This window comes from Gorilla gorilla, chromosome 1 (genome assembly GCF_029281585.2).
Source record: "Gorilla gorilla gorilla isolate KB3781 chromosome 1, NHGRI_mGorGor1-v2.1_pri, whole genome shotgun sequence".
NCBI classification, from domain to species: Eukaryota; Metazoa; Chordata; class Mammalia; order Primates; family Hominidae; genus Gorilla; species Gorilla gorilla.
This window is the reverse complement of record NC_073224.2, coordinates 16,519,703-16,533,573: the sequence shown is the minus strand read 5'-3', so window position 1 is coordinate 16,533,573 and position 13,871 is coordinate 16,519,703. Positions and strand designations below refer to the sequence as shown.

The following is a 13,871-nucleotide window of genomic DNA, read 5'->3' as shown; positions in this document are numbered from 1 at the left end:
TGCCCCCCGGCCGGGTCTTGGTCGAGACAAGCGACCGTGGTGGGGGCGTTGTGAGAGAAAGGCACCGCGCGGCTAGGCCGGCTGTTGGCCTTTGGCCAGCACTGACGGCTCTGGGTGGGTGGGGCAAGAGGGGGCCTCGCAGGAGCCCCTGTGCGGCGAGGGATCCAAAACGCTGCCTCCGCCACAGGGCGGAGGAACGGAGGGCGTCCCAGGATGGTGGGCCCTGGGCCCTGACGCCTCGGAGCACTCCCTGCTCCCAGCGGGCCCGATGTGGTGGAACCTCGGGAGCACGGGAGCCGGAGGAAGGCCGCGGGCCAGCGGCTCGGGGGTCCCCGATCCGAGCCCCGCGGCCCCGGGCCGGCGGTGACGGCTGCAATCCGGCGGGCACGGCCCGGCCGGGCTCTTGGGGCAGCCATGCGCCTCCTCGGGCGTCTACGGCCATACCACCCTGAACGCGCCCGATCTCGTCTGATCTCGGAAGCTAAGCAGGGTCGGGCCTGGTTAGTACTTGGATGGGAGACCGCCTGGGAATACCGGGTGCTGTAGGCTTTTTCTTTGGCTTTTTGCTTTTTCTTTCCTTTTCTTCCAGACGGAGTCTCGCTCTGTCGCCCAGGCTGGAGTGCAGTGGCGCCATCTCGGCTCACTGCAAGCTCCGCCTCCCGGGTTCACGCCATTCTCCGGCCTCAGCCTCCCGAGTAGCTGGGCCTACAGGCGCCCGCCACCTCGCCCGGCTAATTTTTTCTCTTTTTCCTAGAGACGGGGTTTCACCCTGTTAGCCGGGATGGTCTCGAGCTCCTGACCTCGTGATCCACCCGCCTCTGCCTCCCAGAGTGCTGGGATTACAGGCGGGAGCCACCGCGCCCGCACGGCCTGCTGTAGGCTTTTTTGGCTTCCCCGCTGCCTCCCTTCCCCCTACAGTCGCCATGCTTCCCAACCTCCCCTGACTCTGCTCCCCCTTTACCGCCCACCTACACACCCGCCGCAGCCGGGGTCCTCCTCCTGGTGGTCCGCCCCTACTGCACGCCGGGCAGCAGCGTCCCACCGCTTCCGCCTCGCCGCCGCCCCGCCAGGCGCCCGGCTCCAGCCTGGGAGGGCAGGGGGCCGGACCCCAAAGTCGCAGCCGCGGGGTCCCGTCCGTTCGCGGTGCCTTCCCGCTCCCGGAACGCCCAGGCCATTCAATTCACCCATCGGGCGCCGTCGTCGCACCCTTCCAAACCGGGGCAAGGGGCGGGCAGGGGCAGCGGGTGCCACGGACGCCAACCAAGACCTCGGCTCCAGAACGCATGGGCTGCTTTACCCGGGGGAAGGACATTGCTTCGCCAGCCACCAGGAAAACAGTCCCTGTGCACCCGGGATTCCCAATGTCCCCGACTTCGTGTCCACGACTCCAGTCCCGAGGACACGCCAGAGACCCAGGCCTCCGGGCCCGCCCGGTGCCACGGCTCCCGCCAAACGGGCGGGCGCGCTCTGCAAATCTCGGGGCCCGCCGCAAGGCACCCAGAGCACAGGGAGGTGCCAAGAAAGGCAGGAGCCTACGAAACCCACCTCCAAAGCAAGCAATTCATCCAAGAAAAAGCCCGTCTCAGCGCTCCGTCGGTCCTCTCGCACGGACCGCCTGGCCCCCGTGTTCTGGCGCAGCCCAAGCCCCCTCCACCCTATCCCGACCTGCTCAAGAGGGCGCTGCCTAACGGAGCCGGGCGCTTCCTCTCTCAGTCTCTATCGCTCTCGCTCTCTAGCTCCCTCCGCCTCTCTCTTCTAGGTTTCCCCGTGGACCTCGCGCTACTTCTGCCGTTTTCCCTCTGTGTCTCTGTCTCTCTCTCTCTTTCTCTGTCCCTCTCTCTTTCTCAGCCTGTCTGTCTCCTTCCCTCTCGCCCTCCCCTCTCTCTGTCGATCGCTGTCTCTCCCTCACTCGGTTTCTATCTCTCCATCCATCTCGTCCTTGCTTTCCTTCAACCCGCGTGTGTGTGTGTGCGTGCGAGTGTGTGTGTCTCTGTGTGTGTTTGTGTCCACGTGCGCGCCTGCGAGCACGCCCGGCTGTGTCTGCGTGTGGTGGAGTGGATTTGCTCCTGGTGGTGATGGGGTGTGTCTGGGTTTCTCTCAGGCCCTCTCACCCGAGATCAGGCCGCCGCCTCTAGAGCCAGCGCGGGGCAAAACAGGGCCACCCACCGACCGGCTACACCCCACGCCCTGTTGCCCCCCGGCCGGGTCTTGGTCGAGACAAGCGACCGTGGTGGGGGCGTTGTGAGAGAAAAGCCCCGCGCGGCTGGGCCGGCTGCTCGCCTTTGGCCAGCACTGACGGCTCTGGGTGGGTGGGGCAAGAGGGGGCCTCGCAGGAGCCCCTGTGTGGCGAGGGATCCAAAACGCTGCCTCCGCCACAGGGCGGAGGAACGGAGGGCGTCCCAGGATGGTGGGCCCTGGGCCCTGACGCCTCGGAGCACTCCCTGCTCCCAGCGGGCCCGATGTGGTGGAACCTCGGGAGCACGGGAGCCGGGGGAAGGCCGCGGGCCAGCGGCTCGGGGGTCCCCGATCCGAGCCCCGCGGACCCCGGGCCGGCGGTGACGGCTGCAATCCGGCGGGCACGGCCCGGCCGGGCTCTTGGGGCAGCCATGCGCCTCCTCGGGCGTCTACGGCCATACCACCCTGAACGCGCCCGATCTCGTCTGATCTCGGAAGCTAAGCAGGGTCGGGCCTGGTTAGTACTTGGATGGGAGACCGCCTGGGAATACCGGGTGCTGTAGGCTTTTTCTTTGGCTTTTTGCTTTTTCTTTCCTTTTCTTCCAGACGGAGTCTCGCTCTGTCGCCCAGGCTGGAGTGCAGTGGCGCCATCTCGGCTCACTGCAAGCTCCGCCTCCCGGGTTCACGCCATTCTCCGGCCTCAGCCTCCCGAGTAGCTGGGCCTACAGGCGCCCGCCACCTCGCCCGGCTAATTTTTTCTCTTTTTCCTAGAGACGGGGTTTCACCCTGTTAGCCGGGATGGTCTCGAGCTCCTGACCTCGTGATCCACCCGCCTCTGCCTCCCAGAGTGCTGGGATTACAGGCGGGAGCCACCGCGCCCGCACGGCCTGCTGTAGGCTTTTTTGGCTTCCCCGCTGCCTCCCTTCCCCCTACAGTCGCCATGCTTCCCAACCTCCCCTGACTCTGCTCCCCCTTTACCGCCCACCTACACACCCGCCGCAGCCGGGGTCCTCCTCCTGGTGGTCCGCCCCTACTGCACGCCGGGCAGCAGCGTCCCACCGCTTCCGCCTCGCCGCCGCCCCGCCAGGCGCCCGGCTCCAGCCTGGGAGGGCAGGGGGCCGGACCCCAAAGTCGCAGCCGCGGGGTCCCGTCCGTTCGCGGTGCCTTCCCGCTCCCGGAACGCCCAGGCCATTCAATTCACCCATCGGGCGCCGTCGTCGCACCCTTCCAAACCGGGGCAAGGGGCGGGCAGGGGCAGCGGGTGCCACGGACGCCAACCAAGACCTCGGCTCCAGAACGCATGGGCTGCTTTACCCGGGGGAAGGACATTGCTTCGCCAGCCACCAGGAAAACAGTCCCTGTGCACCCGGGATTCCCAATGCCCCCGACTTCGTGTCCACGACTCCAGTCCCGAGGACACGCCAGAGACCCAGGCCTCCGGGCCCGCCCGGTGCCACGGCTCCCGCCAAACGGGCGGGCGCGCTCTGCAAATCTCGGGGCCCGCCGCAAGGCACCCAGAGCACAGGGAGGTGCCAAGAAAGGCAGGAGCCTACGAAACCCACCTCCAAAGCAAGCAATTCATCCAAGAAAAAGCCCGTCTCAGCGCTCCGTCGGTCCTCTCGCACGGACCGCCTGGCCCCCGTGTTCTGGCGCAGCCCAAGCCCCCTCCACCCTATCCCGACCTGCTCAAGAGGGCGCTGCCTAACGGAGCCGGGCGCTTCCTCTCTCAGTCTCTATCGCTCTCGCTCTCTAGCTCCCTCCGCCTCTCTCTTCTAGGTTTCCCCGTGGACCTCGCGCTACTTCTGCCGTTTTCCCTCTGTCTCTCTGTCTCTCTGTCTCTCTCTCTCTTTCTCTGTCCCTCTCTCTTTCTCAGCCTGTCTGTCTCCTTCCCTCTCGCCCTCCCCTCTCTCTGTCGATCGCTGTCTCTCCCTCACTCGGTTTCTATCTCTCCATCCATCTCGTCCTTGCTTTCCTTCAACCCGCGTGTGTGTGTGTGCGTGCGAGTGTGTGTGTCTCTGTGTGTGTTTGTGTCCACGTGCGCGCCTGCGAGCACGCCCGGCTGTGTCTGCGTGTGGTGGAGTGGATTTGCTCCTGGTGGTGATGGGGTGTGTCTGGGTTTCTCTCAGGCCCTCTCACCCGGGATCAGGCCGCCGCCTCTAGAGCCAGCGCGGGGCAAAACAGGGCCACCCCCCGACCGTCTACACCCCACGCCCTGTTGCCCCCCGGCCGGGTCTTGGTCGAGACAAGCGACCGTGGTGGGGGCGTTGTGAGAGAAAAGCCCCGCGCGGCTGGGCCGGCTGCTCGCCTTTGGCCAGCACTGACGGCTCTGGGTGGGTGGGGCAAGAGGGGGCCTCGCAGGAGCCCCTGTGTGGCGAGGGATCCAAAACGCTGCCTCCGCCACAGGGCGGAGGAACGGAGGGCGTCCCAGGATGGTGGGCCCTGGGCCCTGACGCCTCGGAGCACTCCCTGCTCCCAGCGGGCCCGATGTGGTGGAACCTCGGGAGCACGGGAGCCGGAGGAAGGCCGCGGGCCAGCGGCTCGGGGGTCCCCGATCCGAGCCCCGCGGCCCCGGGCCGGCGGTGACGGCTGCAATCCGGCGGGCACGGCCCGGCCGGGCTCTTGGGGCAGCCATGCGCCTCCTCGGGCGTCTACGGCCATACCACCCTGAACGCGCCCGATCTCGTCTGATCTCGGAAGCTAAGCAGGGTCGGGCCTGGTTAGTACTTGGATGGGAGACCGCCTGGGAATACCGGGTGCTGTAGGCTTTTTCTTTGGCTTTTTGCTTTTTCTTTCCTTTTCTTCCAGACGGAGTCTCGCTCTGTCGCCCAGGCTGGAGTGCAGTGGCGCCATCTCGGCTCACTGCAAGCTCCGCCTCCCGGGTTCACGCCATTCTCCGGCCTCAGCCTCCCGAGTAGCTGGGCCTACAGGCGCCCGCCACCTCGCCCGGCTAATTTTTTCTCTTTTTCCTAGAGACGGGGTTTCACCCTGTTAGCCGGGATGGTCTCGAGCTCCTGACCTCGTGATCCACCCGCCTCTGCCTCCCAGAGTGCTGGGATTACAGGCGGGAGCCACCGCGCCCGCACGGCCTGCTGTAGGCTTTTTTGGCTTCCCCGCTGCCTCCCTTCCCCCTACAGTCGCCATGCTTCCCAACCACCCCTGACTCTGCTCCCCCTTTACCGCCCAACTACACCCCCGCCGCAGCCGGGGTCCTCCTCCTGGGGGTCCGCTCCTACTGCACGCCGGGCAGCAGCGTCCCAACGCTTCCGCCTCGCCGCCGCCCCGCCAGGCGCCCGGCTCCAGCCTGGGAGGGCAGGGGGCCGGACCCCAAAGTCGCAGCCGCGGGGTCCCGTCCGTTCGCGGTGCCTTCCCGCTCCCGGAACGCCCAGGCCATTCAATTCACCCATCGGGCGCCGTCGTCGCACCCTTCCAAACCGGGGCAAGGGGCGGGCAGGGGCAGCGGGTGCACAGACGCCAACCAAGACCTCGGCTCCAGAACGCATGGGCTGCTTTACCTGGGGGAAGGACATTGCTTCGCCAGCCACCAGGAAAACAGTCCCTGTGCACCCGGGATTCCCAATGCCCCCGACTTCGTGTCCACGACTCCAGTCCCGAGGACACGCCAGAGACCCAGGCCTCCGGGCCCGCCCGGTGCCACGGCTCCCGCCAACCGTCGGGCGCGCTCTGCAAATCTCGGGGCCCGCCACAAGGCACCCAGAGCACAGGGAGGTGCCAAGAAAGGCAGGAGCCTACGAAACCCACCTCCAAAGCAAGCAATTCATCCAAGAAAAAGCCCGTCTCAGCGCTCCGTCGGTCCTCTCGCACGGACCGCCTGGCCCCCGTGTTCTGGCGCAGCCCAAGCCCCCTCCACCCTATCCCGACCTGCTCAAGAGGGCGCTGCCTAACGGAGCCGGGCGCTTCCTCTCTCAGTCTCTATCGCTCTCGCTCTCTAGCTCCCTCCGCCTCTCTCTTCTAGGTTTCCCCGTGGACCTCGCGCTACTTCTGCCGTTTTCCCTCCGTCTCTCTGTCTCTCTCTCTCTTTGTCCCTCTCTCTTTCTCAGCCTGTCTGTCTCCTTCCCTCTCGCCCTCCCCTCTCTCTGTCGATCGCTGTCTCTCTCCCTCACTCGGTTTCTATCTCTCCATCGATCTCGTCCTTGCTCTCCTTCAAGCCGCGTGTGTGTGTGCGGGCGCGTGTGTGTGTGTGTGCGTGTGTCTGTGTGTGTGTGTCTCTGTGTGTGTGTCAGTGTGTGTGTGTTTCTGTGTGTGTGTGTGTCCGCGCGCGCGCGTGCGAGCGCGCCCGGGTGTGTCTGTGTGTGGGGGAGTGGATTTGCTCCTGCTGGTGGTGGGGTGTGTCTGGGTTTCTCTCAGGCCCTCTCACCCGAGATCAGGCCGCCGCCCCTAGTGCCAGCCCGGCGCAAAACGGGGCCACCCCACGACCGGCTACACCCCACGCCCTCTTGCCCCCCGGCCGGGTCTTGGTCGAGACAAGCGACCGTGGTGGGGGCGTTGTGAGAGAAAGGCACCGCGCGGCTAGGCCGGCTGTTGGCCTTTGGCCAGCACTGACGGCTCTGGGTGGGTGGGGCAAGAGGGGGCCTCGCAGGAGCCCCTGTGCGGCGAGGGATCCAAAACGCTGCCTCCGCCACAGGGCGGAGGAACGGAGGGCGTCCCAGGATGGTGGGCCCTGGGCCCTGACGCCTCGGAGCACTCCCTGCTCCCAGCGGGCCCGATGTGGTGGAACCTCGGGAGCACGGGAGCCGGAAGAAGGCCGCGGGCCAGCGGCTCGGGGGTCCCCGATCCGAGCCCCGCGGCCCCGGGCCGGCGGTGACGGCTGCAATCCGGCGGGCACGGCCCGGCCGGGCTCTTGGGGCAGCCATGCGCCTCCTCGGGCGTCTACGGCCATACCACCCTGAACGCGCCCGATCTCGTCTGATCTCGGAAGCTAAGCAGGGTCGGGCCTGGTTAGTACTTGGATGGGAGACCGCCTGGGAATACCGGGTGCTGTAGGCTTTTTCTTTGGCTTTTTGCTTTTTCTTTCCTTTTCTTCCAGACGGAGTCTCGCTCTGTCGCCCAGGCTGGAGTGCAGTGGCGCCATCTCGGCTCACTGCAAGCTCCGCCTCCCGGGTTCACGCCATTCTCCGGCCTCAGCCTCCCGAGTAGCTGGGCCTACAGGCGCCCGCCACCTCGCCCGGCTAATTTTTTCTCTTTTTCCTAGAGACGGGGTTTCACCCTGTTAGCCGGGATGGTCTCGAGCTCCTGACCTCGTGATCCACCCGCCTCTGCCTCCCAGACTGCTGGGATTACAGGCGGGAGCCACCGCGCCCGCACGGCCTGCTGTAGGCTTTTTTGGCTTCCCCGCTGCCTCCCTTCCCCCTACAGTCGCCATGCTTCCCAACCTCCCCTGACTCTGCTCCCCCTTTACCGCCCACCTACACCCCCGCCGCAGCCGGGGTCCTCCTCCTGGGGGTCCGCCCCTACTGCACGCCGGGCAGCAGCGTCCCACCGCTTCCGCCTCGCCGCCGCCCCGCCAGGCGCCCGGCTCCAGCCTGGGAGGGCAGGGGGCCGGACCCCAAAGTCGCAGCCGCGGGGTCCCGTCCGTTCGCGGTGCCTTCCCGCTCCCGGAACGCCCAGGCCATTCAATTCACCCATCGGGCGCCGTCGTCGCACCCTTCCAAACCGGGGCAAGGGGCGGGCAGGGGCAGCGGGTGCCACGGACGCCAACCAAGACCTCGGCTCCAGAACGCATGGGCTGCTTTACCCGGGGGAAGGACATTGCTTCGCCAGCCACCAGGAAAACAGTCCCTGTGCACCCGGGATTCCCAATGCCCCCGACTTCGTGTCCACGACTCCAGTCCCGAGGACACGCCAGAGACCCAGGCCTCCGGGCCCGCCCGGTGCCACGGCTCCCGCCAAACGGGCGGGCGCGCTCTGCAAATCTCGGGGCCCGCCGCAAGGCACCCAGAGCACAGGGAGGTGCCAAGAAAGGCAGGAGCCTACGAAACCCACCTCCAAAGCAAGCAATTCATCCAAGAAAAAGCCCGTCTCAGCGCTCCGTCGGTCCTCTCGCACGGACCGCCTGGCCCCCGTGTTCTGGCGCAGCCCAAGCCCCCTCCACCCTATCCCGACCTGCTCAAGAGGGCGCTGCCTAACGGAGCCGGGCGCTTCCTCTCTCAGTCTCTATCGCTCTCGCTCTCTAGCTCCCTCCGCCTCTCTCTTCTAGGTTTCCCCGTGGACCTCGCGCTACTTCTGCCGTTTTCCCTCTGTCTCTCTGTCTCTCTCTCTCTTTCTCTGTCCCTCTCTCTTTCTCAGCCTGTCTGTCTCCTTCCCTCTCGCCCTCCCCTCTCTCTGTCGATCGCTGTCTCTCTCCCTCCCTCGGTTTCTATCTCTCCATCCATCTCGTCCTTGCTTTCCTTCAACCCGCGTGTGTGTGTGTGCGTGCGAGTGTGTGTGTCTCTGTGTGTGTTTGTGTCCACGTGCGCGCCTGAGAGCACGCCCGGCTGTGTCTGCGTGTGGTGGAGTGGATTTGCTCCTGGTGGTGATGGGGTGTGTCTGGGTTTCTCTCAGGCCCTCTCACCCGGGATCAGGCCGCCGCCTCTAGTGCCAGCGCGGGGCAAAACAGGGCCACCCCCCGACCGGCTACACCCCACGCCCTGTTGCCCCCCGGCCGGGTCTTGGTCGAGACAAGCGACCGTGGTGGGGGCGTTGTGAGAGAAAGGCACCGCGCGGCTAGGCCGGCTGTTGGCCTTTGGCCAGCACTGACGGCTCTGGGTGGGTGGGGCAAGAGGGGGCCTCGCAGGAGCCCCTGTGCGGCGAGGGATCCAAAACGCTGCCTCCGCCACAGGGCGGAGGAACGGAGGGCGTCCCAGGATCGTGGGCCCTGGGCCCTGACGCCTCGTAACTCGTGAGTAGCTGGGACCCCAAGTAGGAGGTCCCCGGCTGCGACGGTGGTGTAGGTGTGCTATGACGTGGGAGCGGAGTCAGAGAAGGTTGGGAAGCATGGCGACTGTAGGGGGAAGGGAGGCAGCGGGGAAGCCAAAAAAGCCTACAGCAGGCCGGGCGGGCGCGGTGGCTTCCGCCTGTAATCCCAGCACTCTGGGCGGCAGAGGCGGGTGGATCACGAGGTCAGGAGTTCGAGACCATCCCGGCTAACAGGGTGAAACCCCGTCTCTAGGAAAAATAGAGAAAATTAGCCGGGCGTGGTGGCCGGCGCCTGTAGGCCCAGCTACTCGGGAGGCTGAGGCTGGAGAATGGCGTGAACCCGGGAGGCGGAGCTTGCAGTGAGCCGAGATGGCGCCTCTGCACTCCACCCTGGGCGACAGAGCGAGACTCTGTCTGGAAGAAAAGTAAAGAAAAAGCAAAAAGGAAAAAAAAAAAAAAGGCCTACAGCACCCGGTATTCCCAGGCCGTCTCCCATCCAAGTACTAACCAGGCCGATCCTTCCTTAGCTTCCGAGATCAGTCGCGTTCAGGGTGATATGGCCGTAGGCGCCAGAACAGGCGCCTGGCTCCTCTTAGAGCCTGGCCATCCATGTCGGCCGGATTCCAGCTGTCACCGCCAGCCCTGGGCCGCGGGGCTCGGATCGTTGACCCTGGAGCCGCTCGCCCTCGGCCTTCCCCTGGCTCCCGAGCTCCCGGTATCCTGCCACATCGGCCCCGCTCGGAGCAGGGAGTGCTCCGAGGCGTCAGGGCCCTGGGCCCACGATCCTGGGACCCCTTCCATTCCTCCGCCCTGTCGCGGATGTATCGTTTTGGATCCCTCGCCGCTCAGATCTTGTGATGTCCCCTGTTGCCCCAACCAACCAGAGCCGTCAAGGCTGGCCCAAGGACGAACAGCCGGCCCAGCCGCGCGGGGGTTTTTCTCACAACGCCACCACAACTGTCGCTTGTCCCAACCAAGACCCGGTCTATGGGCAAGAGGGCGTGGGCGATAGCGGTTCAGGGTTTGGCCCTGCTTTGCCCCGGACTGGCACTAGAGGTGGCCGCCTGATCCCGGGTGAGAGGGGCTGAGAGAAACCCAGACACACCCCACCACCACCAGGAGCAAATCTACTCCCCCACACACATACACACCTGGGTGCTCTCTCACGTGCGGGCAGACGCGCGCGCACACACACACACACACACACACATCCCACCAGGAGGAAATCCACTCCCCCACACACAGACACACCCGAGCGCTCGCACGCGTGCACGTGCTCACACACACACCACACACACACACAGCTTGAGGAAGAGCTAGGACGGGATGGATGGAGAGATAGAAACCGAGGGAGGGATAAAGGGAGCGATCGAGACAGACAGGCGAGAGGGAAAGAGACAGACAGAAGGGACAGCTATTTTAATGGGAGAGACTTCCGGCTCTCTATGCATTCTAATGATAGAGACACCTGTGCGACCCCAGGCATTCTAATGGGAGCAGTCCCTGACTGATGTCAGACCTTCTAATACTAGAGACACCTGGGAGACTTCAGTCATTCTAATGGGAGAGGCTCTTCGCCGACCTCCAGTCTTCCAATAACAGAGACACCTGGGAGACCCCAGGCATTCTGATAAGAGAGACTTCTGGCCAACGCCAGTCATTCCAGTGATTCAGACACCTTGACGACCACAGGCATTTTGATGAGAGAAACTTCTGGCCGATGCCAGGCATTCTGATGATAGAGACACTTGGGTGACCCCAGGCTTTCTAATGAAAGACACTTCTGGCCGACCCCAGACATTCTAATTGTAGAGACACCTGGGTGACTTCAGGCATTCTAATGATAGAGACACCTGGGTGACTCCGGGCATTGTAATGATAGATAAACCTGGACAAATCCAGGCATTCTAATGGGGGAGACTCCTGGCCTACCGCAGACATTGTAATGATAAAGACACCTGGGCGACTCCAAGCATTCTAATGATAGAGACACCTGGGCAACCCCAGGCATTCTAATGATGCAGACACCTCAGTGACCTCAGGCATTCTAATGGGAAGGACTCTTGGCCAACTCCATGCATTGTAATGATACAGACACATGGGTGACCCAGGCATTCTAATGGGAGAGACTCCTGGCTGACCACAGGCATTTTAATGATAGAGACTCCTGGGCGACTCCAGGCATTCTAATAATAGAGACACCTGGGCGACTGCAGGCATTCTAATGGGAGAGACTCCCGGACAATTGCAGGAATTTTAATAATAGAGACACCTGGGTGACCCCAGGCATTTTAATGGGAGACACTTTTTTCTGACCCCAGGGAGTCTAATGATACAGACACCTGGACCACCCCAGGCATTCTAATGATAAAGACACCTGGGCAACCCCAAGCATTCTAATGGGAGAAACTCCTGGCCAACCCCAGGAATTGTAATGATAGAGACACTGGGCGACCAAGGCACTCTAATGGGAGAGACTCCTGGCCATTCAAAGGTATTTTAATGATAGAAATACCTGGATGAAGCCAGGCTTTCTTTTTTTCCCGAAGTCTCGCTCTTGTCTCCCAGGCTGGAGTGCAATGGCGCAATCTTGGCTCACTGCAACCTCCACCTCCAAGAACCCAGGCATTTTAATGGGAAAAACTTCTGGCTAACGCCAGACATTTTATGTCTAATGATAGACATATTATGTCTAATGATAGAGACACCTGGGCGACTCCAGGCATCCTAAGGGGAAGAGACTCTGGCCCCTGCCTAGTTGTTCCAATAATAAAGACACCTAGGCAACCCCAGGCACTCTAATGAGAGAGACTGCTGGAAAACTCAAAGCATTCTCATGATAGAGCCATCCGGACCACCCCTGGCAGTTTAATGGAAGACAGTCCTGGTTGACCCCAGGCGTTCTAATGATAGAGACAGCTAGGGGACCCATGCATTCTAATGGGAGAGACCCCTGGCCGACTGCAGGCATTCTAATGATAGAGACACCTGAAATAACACAGGCATTCTAATGGGAGACACCTGGGCGACTCCATGGATTCTAATTGGAGAGACTCCTGGCTGATCCCAAACCTTCTAATGATAGAGACACCTTAGAAACCCCAGGCATTCTAGTGACAGAGACACCTGGGTGACCACAGGAATTTTATGTGAGAGACTCCTGGATCACACTAGGCATTCTCATAATAGAAATAGCTGGGCGATTTCAGGCATTCTAATGGGAGGGACTCCTGGCTGACCCCAGGCACTCTAATGATAGAGACACCTGGGCGACTTAAGGCATTGTAATGGTAGAGACACCTGGGTGACCTCAGGCATTCTAATGGGAGAGACACCTGGCCAACCCCAGGCATTGTAATGATAGAGACACATTGGCTATTCCAAGCATTCTAATGGAAGAGATTCCTGTCTGATCCAAGGCATTCTAATGAGAGAGACACCTGGGTGACCTCTGCAATTCTAATGATACAGACACCAGAGCGACCTCAGACATTCTAACAGGAGAGACCCCGACCCACCCCAGGCATTACAATGATAAAGACAACTTGGCCACCCCAGGCATTCTCATGGAAGAGACTACTGGCCGACCCCAGGCATGGCCAAGAGACAGAAACGTGGATGACCCCAGGCATTCTTATGAAAGACTCCTGGCCAGCCTCAGGCATTCTAAAGATAGAGACACCTGGGCAACTCCAATCATTCTAATGGGAAAGATTCCTGGGTGACCCCAGACATTCTAATAATAACACCTGGGTGAACCCAGTCATTCTAATGGGAAAGACTTCTGGCCCACCCCAGGCATTCTAATAATAGACACACCTGGATGGCCCCAGGCATTCTAATGGGAAAGACTCCTGGCCGTCCTCAGGCATTGTAATGACAGAGACTAATGCGCAACCCCGGGCATTCTAATGATACACACACCTGGGTGAACTCATGCATTCTAACCAACCCCAGGCATTGTAATAATAGACACATTTAGGCGAACCCACGCATTGTAATGGGAGAGACTCCTGGCCGACCCCAGACATTCTAATAATAGAGAAAACTGGGTGACTCCAGACATTCTAATGAAATAGTCTCCTGGGTGACCCCAGGCATTGTAATGATAGGGACAGCTGGGCGACACCAGGCATTCTAATGAGAGAGATTCCTGGTTGACCCCAGGCATTCTAATGGGAGAGACCCATAGCAACCTTAGAAATTCTAATGATAGAGATGTGGGTGACCCCAGGCATTCTAATGGGACAGAGTTTTGGCTGATCCCAGGCATTCTAATGGGAGAGACCCATAGCAACCTTAGAAATTCTAATGATAGAGATGTGGGTGACCCCACGCATTCTAATGGGACAGAGTTTTGGCTGATCCCAGGCATTCTAATAATAGAGACACCTGGGCAACCCCAGGCATTCTTATAATACAGACAGCTAGGCAACCCCAGGCATTCGAATGTGAGAGACTCCTTGCTGACTTCAGAAATTCTAATGATAGAGAAACCTGGGTGACCCCAGCTGTTCTAATGATAGAGACACCTGGGCAAACTGAGGCATTTTATTGCGGGAGACTTCTAGCCAACCCCAGGGATTGTAATGATAGAGACACCTGGGAAACTCCAGGCATTCAAATGGGAGAGACTCCTGGCAGGTTTTAGGCAATGTAATGATAGAGGCACCTGGGTGACCACAGGCATTCTAATGAGAGAGCATCCTGGCTGACCCCAGGCAGTCTAATGATAGAGACACCCGGGCAACTTCAGGCATTCTAATAGGAGAGACTTTTACCCA

At 61.8% G+C, this 13,871-nt stretch overlaps 4 non-coding genes across 4 annotated transcripts; all 4 read left to right on the top strand.

The window, feature by feature from the left end:
• The first annotated feature begins 430 nt into the window (after positions 1-430).
• LOC129529942 (5S ribosomal RNA) lies at positions 431-549 on the top strand. The gene has a single exon (XR_008675462.1). It is a non-coding gene; the product is annotated as a 5S ribosomal RNA (ribosomal RNA).
• A 2,073-nt stretch (positions 550-2,622) lies between these two features.
• Positions 2,623-2,741, top strand: LOC129529889 (5S ribosomal RNA). Its single transcript, XR_008675405.1, has one exon. It is a non-coding gene; the product is annotated as a 5S ribosomal RNA (ribosomal RNA).
• Positions 2,742-4,821: 2,080 nt separating this feature from the next.
• LOC129529894 (5S ribosomal RNA) lies at positions 4,822-4,940 on the top strand. The gene has a single exon (XR_008675409.1). It is a non-coding gene; the product is annotated as a 5S ribosomal RNA (ribosomal RNA).
• Positions 4,941-7,060: 2,120 nt separating this feature from the next.
• On the top strand, positions 7,061-7,179 carry LOC129529895 (5S ribosomal RNA). The gene has a single exon (XR_008675411.1). It is a non-coding gene; the product is annotated as a 5S ribosomal RNA (ribosomal RNA).
• The last annotated feature ends 6,692 nt before the right edge of the window (positions 7,180-13,871 follow it).